This window comes from Lactuca virosa, chromosome 5 (genome assembly GCF_052849685.1).
Source record: "Lactuca virosa cultivar CGN04683 chromosome 5, Lactuca_virosa_CGN04683_v6, whole genome shotgun sequence".
In the NCBI taxonomy this organism is placed as follows: domain Eukaryota; kingdom Viridiplantae; phylum Streptophyta; class Magnoliopsida; order Asterales; family Asteraceae; genus Lactuca; species Lactuca virosa.
Window position 1 is genome coordinate 323269355 of NC_136430.1, and position 10353 is coordinate 323279707.

Here is a 10353-nt window from a genome sequence, read left to right on the forward strand (position 1 = left end):
ACTACTATGAAACAGACTATGACATGAACCTTAATGATCATATCTATTTGTTTGGTGGTGCTGAATCAGCAATGATTTGGAACGATAGTAAAGCAAATTTGATTAGAAGATCAACTTCCAAAAAAAATTTATGGACAGTGACAATGGTGACACTGGAAATCCATAAAAACCATTCTTTTCCCAATGGAAAGGGATTGGCCATAGTCAACCCGGTTGACCAAATGGTAAAGAGAAAGGCTAAGTCTGACATAGTCCCATTACCAAATGGTCCATATGTTTATTTTGCCAAAGGAAGGGGCGTTGATTGCAAAGCTGCCAAATTTACCTAAGGATGTTAAAGTCAATAAGTTTGACTCTACATCAGGTAGAGCCCATTATCTAACTCTGTTAAGTTCTATTCTGAGATCCTCATTACATGATGTGACTGGGTCACATGTTGATGTTTTAAGAATCAAAGAATAGAGAGAAATCTTAAAGGAAGTATATGCTGAGTCTGATCGCGAAGGTGGATTTCGATCGCATCAGAATTTTGAGCAGTTGCTTAAGAAGTTATGATATATTGCTAAGGAATAGATAACAACAATTTTCCATGTGGATTGTAAGGATAAGTTTTTCCGCAAAGTTTTAAAATAAAAGAAAATTGTTTAATTTTATTTATTTGAAGTATCCTTACAATGGCATTTGTGGAAAATTGTTGCTTATATGATTCCACTGACAGCAATATTGGAAAATGGATTTGATTCTTTCATTTGTGGTAGTGTCTAAATTTATCAAATCAGGAAAGTTCCACATCACCCAAGTTTCAATTGGACCGAAACTTGGAATCATGCAAGTTGAATAGTATGATGAATGAGAACTTTCAAGCATTGGAAAATCAAGACTAATTACATGTTCACATGGATGTGTGAGTCAAGTGAAGGACTAAAGGGATCGAGTACACATTCTTGTGCACTGGTCATGTCCACCACAAAGCTCGTTAAGACTATTTGATTTACTAAAGTTTAGTAAATATGGTTATACTTACAAGTTTAAGTATAATTCTGAAACATTGGAAAAGTCTCAATGTATGGCAGAACGAATGGGAAGAATCAAATTAGGCAGAAAGATAAAATTTTCTCAAATCTGAAAAGATGGGAGAGTACTTTAGTATCATGTTTGTGATCATCTTAATGATTTAGAAATCATATCACAATTAGTCCTCTAAAGGTCATCTTAGTGCATTCTTATGACTAAGAAGAGGAGTCATGAATTGTTGAAATGGTTAGATCAGGAATATGAGTCATACTTCGTTCCAAAACAATTCTTAGAGTCATACTCCAAGATTGTAACTTGAGTGACATATCTTAAAGAAAGGTTTAAAACACTTGTCAAATGTAAGAGTAAAAGTGTCCTACTCTTGTACATTTGAAATTGGTAAGTTGTGATGTTTTGGATAAAACAAAGACCAACTAAGGCCAATTGTGTGAAGTGTTTGTCTTGATAAAGAATCCGCACTATCTCTTGAATATTTGGCAAGATAGTCTTATATGTCAAGAGGACAGTGGGAGTCTTAAAGATCCTAAAAAGAATTTCAAGAACTAATCAAGAATAAAACCTGAGGTTCTTCACTAGCACACGACTTGAGGTTTATAACCTATCGTGTTGACATATTCTGTGCCCATTCCAGTTAAAATTGGCTTTGCATAGGAGTTCTGAAAGTTCTCAATTGGTTGCATAACAACTTGGAAGCAATGGCAGGCCCTGTACTGCCAGGTGGCAAGAAGTTAAGATTGCATAAGTTCAGTCCATATGTGTTTGGATTTGTCATTATCCTTGTCTTATGACTATGGTTTTGACGATTCACATGGATAAGAACACATACACCATAAAATCTAAGGGTCATAAGGTTTCTCTCCGATTCATGAAAATGATGGTGAGGAAACACTTCCACCAAGTAGATTTGAAGCAGATGGCAAAAGGTCTAAACAATTGAGACTATGATTACGGCATCCCTTTTCATAGTTCTGAAATTGTTTAGACACACATGCATGCTATCTAAGGAAAGGTGTATGATTTTGATAAAGTTTTATCAAAGCATCTCGTATCAGAAATCTGAACTTTGGTAAGAAAGTCAATAAAGTATTGATTTCTAGAAGTCCAGCTGATTTCTGAGTACATGTCAAAGCTAGTGGGAGCATATGTGTTATGCTAATAATCATCATGTTAGTGGGAGCATGATAATTATTGTTAGTGTTGCAAGTTAGCAATGTTAATTATAGAAAACAAAAGTTTCAATTCGTGAGGCTGCAGGGATTGAAAAAGTTGTTTTGCTATAATTAAGGGAGAGGATATACTTCATTTCAGTTCTAAAGGCTTAGATTGAGACCTTAATCATCTTTAGTCAAGAATATATATATGAATTTCATGTTGGATTGGTTCAACTTAAGGAAATTCTATATATTGCGTTCTCAAAATTCGATTATGATTACGACAACCCTCTTCATAGTCAAATTTTGAAAACATGGCAAACAAAAATATTGTAGCAAAAGACTGGTCTAGAATAATGTCTTTATGTGAGACATCATGAATCGTGTACCATTTGCTTTGGGTACAGGATCGATTGCATGTGCTATAATATTTGTCATTTCTAAATTTTTCCAAATGCCCAGAGGCATTAAGAAGGGAAAAGGTCTAGAATTGGATATGACTAAAATGATTAAGCAATTGTCGAGGACAATCTGAGGTTTACCAAAGATTGGTTGCTCAGGAACAGTTGGAAGTATAGTGCTAATTTTGGAAGGACCATATTGACATATTCTGAAAAGAGGCATCTCTTGTTCAGAAGTGATAGTCAAAATGAGAATATGAAGTTGTCTCCATAGGTGAAAGTTATCTGTGTAAGATTAGAAAACTTAATGCAAGAAGCATGTTCAAAGCAATGTACTTTGAATATGAGACTTAGTTTCCATGGAGTTGATCTCCATTGAAATACCTTATAATGATTGTTGACAAGTCTTTGTGACTTTGTACATATTCATTACAAGAGGGTCAGTGCATATAAGTTTAAAATCTAAACAGATTTCGATAAATGATAGGAATTTGAAATTCTCACATTTTTCGATAAGAATTTGGGAGTGTGAAATTAGAATCATTGAAATTATGTTCATTTGGTTTATTTCACAAAGTAAGGATCATAGACAAACATAGAGTGCATACTTGGTGTATGGCAAAGCTATTGTTTTGAAAAATATAGTGTACATGCTTGGAGCATAGGACAACTAGTGTTTTTAATTCAAGTATAAAGTTGATAAAACCGAAACAATGATTAATGAGTAATCAATATGGTGATAAATAAAAAGTGTTCTATTTATATTCATAGGTTTTGATACCATATTGGAAGTAGATATGAATCAAGACTGTCATGGGTTGGCTTGTAGAGGTCTAAGATGTTGGACAAAGTGGTGCTACAACACTCATGAGTGCTCATAAGTTCTGAGTATTGGATTGAACCCACGCTCATTGGAATCACTTCATGGATTTTATCACGAGTGATCATGAGACGATAATATCCTATATTCTTCAAACCTAGAGATATGAGTTGTTACTATGAGTTGGTTATACATTGATTGCACGAAAACGCATTGGTAACTCGATGTTATAAAACGTGCCTTTGTGTATGATTCAACAAGTAGTAGAACAAGCCATATGAGTCGAAGTTTATCCATTCCTTTTACCTTCGGGATAAAAGCGATATTTGTGGGCCCCTCGATGATTTATTGATGACACTTGTGAGTGCTTGGCCAAGCCAGGACTGATTTGATTTGTTCAATCAGTTAGTCGTCATAAATCGGAAATCGGGAAACAACAAATGGACAGAGAGAATGATTATAATCCATGTCTCGGTCCATATGATATCTAGAATGGAGGAATATATGATCCCTTATCTAATGGACGCGTCATTGATTTGTTCAGAGTTCGACAGCGGCTTTAAGAGCTATGATTGCTAGTCGGGTTATGAAGTCGTACTTGCAATAATAGTTTTAGACTTATCCAAGTGGGAGACTATTGGATTAGATGTCTAAGCCCATAACTATTATTGGTATGTACTCGACCCGAGTGTAGCATGGTCCATTTGGGTTGCATATCATCGGGACAATTTGTTAGGATGGACTTTTGAGAGAAGGTAATTTATGGTTTATTAATATATTATAAGTTATAATATATTAATATGAAATCATATGTTTTAATTAGTATTGATCAAGAATTAATTTGGAATTAATTTAATGATCAAAAAGAGACTAATTAAATCTATGGGGACTAATTATGATAATTAGTTATATTTATATGTGTTGGGCTTATGATCCATGTTGGACCAAGTTTATGTATGGATACATAAAGAGTTGGGCCACATGAACCATGGATCATAAAACCCATGGGTATGGATTTGGGTTATACCCATGACCCTTGGAATCCACACATATAAATACATGCTCTTAGCCTAAAAAACGCCACTTGAGTCATTCTTGGAGTTCATGGGTGTTTTTGAATACATGAAATTCTCTCTCCCTCCAGGAGACTTTGATTATAACTACAGACTACAACCGACACTTATTGGTGTCGCCCGTTATTTCTCACTAATCTAAAAGAACATGTATAACATTGTTTCACGACCCGATTTATGTTTACTTGAATAAGGTAAGCCTAACAGACGAAGAGAAGAGGAATACGAAGGCCCACTAACTTTGTATGTTCTTACAGGCTGTCGAGTATGTTACGGACACGTTATAGCCCATTAAGCATATTATAAAGGTTTAAGGTCTTATTAGCAATACAAGCGGACCATTAAAGTCCATTAGTATGTTAAAGCTAATAAAGGCCCACTGGGTATGTAATTGGGTCACCGGAAGCCCAATAAACATGTGTGATTATATTGGGCCCAATAATCAGGATATTGGGCCATAAAGGCCCAATGGATATTGGGCCATAAAGGCCCAATATCACGAATAGAAGATATTTCAGCCCAACCATTGAATCATTTATAATTTATTGATCTTAAGTTCGTAATGTAGTCGTTTGTTGTAAGTGAGATGTTTTTTCGAAGTGTTAAAATGTTTTGACGTTTGATTTATAACGAAGCTTGGTTATACGTATATATATTTATATATTTTTAAAACCATGCGTTATAAACTTAATATTTTTAGCCCAATAATTTAATATTTGTCTACTTGGCCCAAAAACATTTAGTTTGACCATTTCAGCCCCTTAATCTATAAAAATGGCACTTTTAGTCCCCTTTTATGAAAATTGACATTTTTGGTCCTTAAACCGTTTTTCTTGACATTTTAGACCCAAATTTTATTTAAATAATAATTTCAGCCCAAAAATATCGTATTTGTCATTTCCAGCCCTTAATTGTGAAAAGTTTACACTTTTGGCTCAAATTCCGTAAGTTTTACAATTTTGACCCTAAAATCAAAAACTTTGCATTTTTAGTCCAATTTTTGCATCAAAGTCATTTTCAGCCCCTAAAAATAGTTTATTCATGTTTTAGACTCATGGTGTGTTAATTTTTCCAATTTAGCCCCTCAACATTTCATTTTTTTGCAACTTTGGGCCCAAAAACTCGTGAGGCCCAAATTAAAGCCCAATTCGCTAAAATTTATGTTTTTGACCCCTAGAAAAGTGTTATTTTCATAAAAGTTAGATTTCTATGTAAATAATACCATTTTGTCCTAATAAAACCGAAAATTACATATTTTACCCAAACTTTGATTATTTTTGCAAAAATGACACTTAAAAGGACTTTGACTTTGTTTTCACTTCTTAAGCCTAAAGATCCTTAGATCTTTGAAGTAAATTGTTTATTATGTACTTTGTTTATGTATTCTTCACACTTTAGCCTTAGATTTCAAGATTTAGCAAATAACATCATATTTTCACAACATAAACCAAAGAAATCACATATAACAAGCATACACACATAGATCAACACATAGTACTTGTATTCTCCCCCAAAAACAAGTAAAAACCGAAAACAAGGGGGTATGAACTCACCTTTGCTTTGTTGTTTCAGTTTTTAAGAAGATATGAAGAAGATTTTTGGTCCTAGCAACACCTTGATGTGGATCTCGAGCTTATGGAGCTTCTAAGGTGTGATCATGGAATAAAACTATGTAAGAAGGAGTTATTGGTGTTAAAATGAAAGAAGATGTTTGTTTTTTATAATAACTTACCAATAATAGTGATTGTGGTGAAAAAATCCCCTTGGAAACACCCTAAATCTCAAAATTTTGAGGAAATGAAGGAGGAGTTGTTCTTGAGAGCTTGAGAGAGTTTGAAGGAAGTTTGAAGATGTGTATGTGTGTGTGTGTTCCATTCGGACGCGAAGAGAAAAAGAAAGAGAGAGAGATGAGTTTACATGGGAACATGAGAGGACTTGGATGTTTGGAGTGTAATGTGTCTAGTTATCCACCAAATAAAAGTGAGGTGGCAACACAAAAGTCAACTCTCTTAATCTTTTTTTTTTGTTTTGTTGGGCTGAGAACTTGGGCTAAAAGGAAGAGTTGCATAGTGTTGGGCCATTAGTTATCTTAGTTCGAAGTTATAAGGCCCAACTTGGTATTTTCGGCCCATTGGGCTTTTAGGGGTGTTCACGACCCAATTTTGTATAAAAGAATGGAATGGTCCATGAAAGCTAATTGAATCAATTATGGCCCAATAAGGCCCATTAAGGTAAACCAATTCATTTTGGATCCATTATGGCCCAAAATGTTAAGTTTCATGAAATTGGGTCCAATTAGGGCCCATTTAAGGGTCCTAAGCCCAAAATAGTCAAATTGGAAGCTTATTGGTCCATTAGCCCCAATAAGGAAATCCTAGTCCATAATGGACTTAAACCGGGATTTTTAGGGTTTCCAATCTTTTGTTGACCACTTGAAGTGTTTGTATAGAGTGTTTGATGTAATTTTGTTGTCATGGAATAAACATCATGCATGCTTTCAAGTTTTAATTACAAATGTTATCATTGTTAATGTTTAAAAAAGCCTTAGAATTCTTAGTTGTGACATCATCCCCCCGTTAGAGGGAATTTCGTCCTGAAATTCTTTTTGAAGCTAGATTTGAGAATGCGAGAATAGGTGAGGGTACTTTTGCTTCATTTGGTCTTCGCGTTCCCATGTGAATTCCGGTCCACGTATTGCGTTCCACCGAACTTTCACAATCGGAATGCGACTTTGCTTAGTACGCTTCACTTCCCTGTCCATGATTTCAACTGGTTCCTCGATGAACAGGAGATTCTCATTGATTTCGATTTCTTCCAATGGAATGACAAGAGTTTCGTCGTATAAGCACTTCTTCAAATTGGAAACATGGAACACGGGGTGTACACTACTGAGCTCACCAGGCAGCTGCAGCCTATAGGCCACTGGACCGATTCGCGCAAGAATCTCGAATGGCCCAATGTACCGTGGGTTTAGTTTTCCCCGTTTCCCGAAACGAATCACCCCTTTCCAGGGAGAGACTTTTAATAACACCCGATCCCCGACTTGAAATTCCAAGGGCTTTCGCCGTTTATCAGCGTAGCTCTTCTGTCGGTCTCGTGATGCTTGAAGTCGAGCTCTGATTTGAACTATCTTCTCTGTCGTTTCACGTATGATTTCTGGCCCTGTTAATGCATTGTTTGGTGTCTGTCCTCTTGCTAGCTGAGTGTCACCTACCTCAGCCCAACACAACGGTGATCTACATTTACGACCATATAATGCTTCGAAGGGAGCAACTTTGATGCTCGTGTGATAACTGTTGTTGTACGAAAACTCAATTAAAGGCAAGTGGATATCCCACGACCTTCCAAAGTCTATCACACATGGTCGAATCATATCCTCAAGCGTTTGAATGGTTCGCTCACTTTGACCATCCGTTTGTGGGTGGTAAGCAGTGCTCATGTCGAGTTGTGTTGCCATAGCCTTTTGAAGTGTTTGCCAAAAGCGTGAAGTGAACCTACTATCCCGATCTGAGATGATAGATATTGGCACTCCATGGAGTCTCACAATTTCCTTGATGTAGATTCTTGTTAGTCGCTCCATCTTGTATGTCTCCTTTATTGGCAGGAAATGGGCGGATTTTGTCAACCTATCAACTATTACCCATATGGCATCCATTCCATCAGTTGTCTTGGGTAATTTGGTCACAAAGTCCATGGTAATCCTTTCCCATTTCCACTCGGGTATTACCGGCTATTGTAATAGTCCCGAGGGCTTTTGATCCTCTACCTTCACTTTAGCACAAGTGAGGCACTTACTAACGTAAGTGGCAATCTCTGCCTTCATGTTAGGCCACCAATAATATTGCTTGATATCCAGGTACATCTTATCTGAACCCGGATGGATGGAGTATCATGTCTTATGAGCCTCATTCATGACTACCTCTCTAAATCCCCCAAGTTTAGGGACCCAAATTCGGTTCATGAAATAATATGTTCCTTCCTCCTTGACTTCGAAGTTCTTTTCCATTCCACGTAACGCTTCGCTGATTCTGTTTTCTGTCTTCATGGCATCAGACTGGGCTTCTTTGATTTGCGAGATTAGATATGATTGAATGGTTATCGAAAGAGTTTTCACACGACGATTTGAGTATTCTTTCCGACTCAAGGCATCAGCTACCACGTTAGCCTTGCCTGGGTGGTACTTGATTTCGCACTCATAATCGTTTAGCAGCTCAACCCATCTTCGCTGCCTCATGTTTAACTCCTTTTGATTTAAAATGTGTTGGAGGCTCTTGTGGTCAGTGAAAATGGTGCACTTTGTACCATAAAGGTAGTGCCTCCAAATCTTTAAAGCAAAGACCACAGCTCCCAATTCGAGATCATGGGTGGTATAATTCACCTCATGTGTCTTTAGTTGCTGGGATGCATAAGCTATCACCTTCCCACGCTGCATAAGTACACAGCCTAAACCCTGATTCGAAGTATCGCAGTAAACTACGAAGTCCTCAGTTCCCTCTGGTAATGATAGTACTGGTGCACTACAGAGAGCTTGTTTCAGAGTTCGGCAGACAACCTCCTGCTTTTCTGTCCATTCAAATGGTACACCCTTTTGTGTAAGCATGGTAAGTGGCTTGGCTGTTCTGGAGAAGTTCTGAATGAATCTTCTGTAATAGCCTGCGAGACCCAAAAATTGACAAATTTCTGTGGGTGTCGTTGGGACTGCCCATCCTTCAATGGCTTTGATCTTAGAAGGGTCCACATGTATCCCTTCTTGGCTGACAACATGACCTAAAAAGTTTACGCTACGGAGCCAGAACTCACACTAAGAGATTTTTGCGTATAACTTTTCGGCTCGCAGGGTTTCCAAGATTTGTCGGAGATGTCGGCTATGTTCCTCTTCGCTTCGAGAATAGACCAGAATATCGTCGATGAAAACGATGACAAAATTGTCGAGGAATGGTCGGCAAACTCGATTCATCAGGTCCATAAATGCGACAGGGGCATTCGTTAGACCAAAGGGCATTACAACAAATTCATAATGTCCATAGCGAGTTCGGAAAGCGGTCTTGGGGATATCCTCTTCCCGGTCCTTGAGTTGGTGGTAGCCGGATCGTAGATCTATCTTAGAGAAGTAATTTGCTCCTTGAAGCTGGTCGAATAGATCGTCGATTCGTGGAAGTGGGTAGCGATTCTTAATAGTGAGCTTATTCAGCTCTTTATAATCGATGCACATTCTAAAGGATCCATCCTTCTTTTTAACAAAAAGGACCGGAGCTCCCCAGGGTGAGAAGCTAGGTCGGATGAATCCTTTGCTGCAAGAGTTCGCTGAGTTGGCTTGACAGTTCTTGCATCACCGCAGGAGCCAACCTATAGGGCGATTTGGCGATGGGTGTAGCTCCTGGCACAAGGTCAATTCGGAACTCGACTTGTCTTTCTGGGGGTATCCCCGGAAGATCTTCAGGAAAGAGGTCAGGAAAATCGCAAGCCACTGGGATGTCTCGAATATTGATCTCTTCCTTGGATTTATCCACTATGTGAGCCAGAAACGCCAAGTCCTTCTTTTGTAGACACTTATGTGCCTTAATATAGTAGATAAGACGAAGGTTCGTACTGGGTTTGTCTCCGTATATAATTAGGGTTTCGTGGTTAGGGAGATGAAGGCGAACGGCCTTCTCGCGACACATAATTTTGGCATGATGGGGGCTCAATCAGTCCATGCCGATAATCACATCAAAACTCCTAATAGTTACAGGTGTTGGGTATTTTATGTTGCGTCATGGGCTTGGTATTGTATATCCGGATTGGGCCTGTCCATCCGTGATTATTAAGTAGGGTTTAGCTATAAATAGTGCATGCATGTATGCCTTAGAAACTAACGTGATTATAGTTATTAT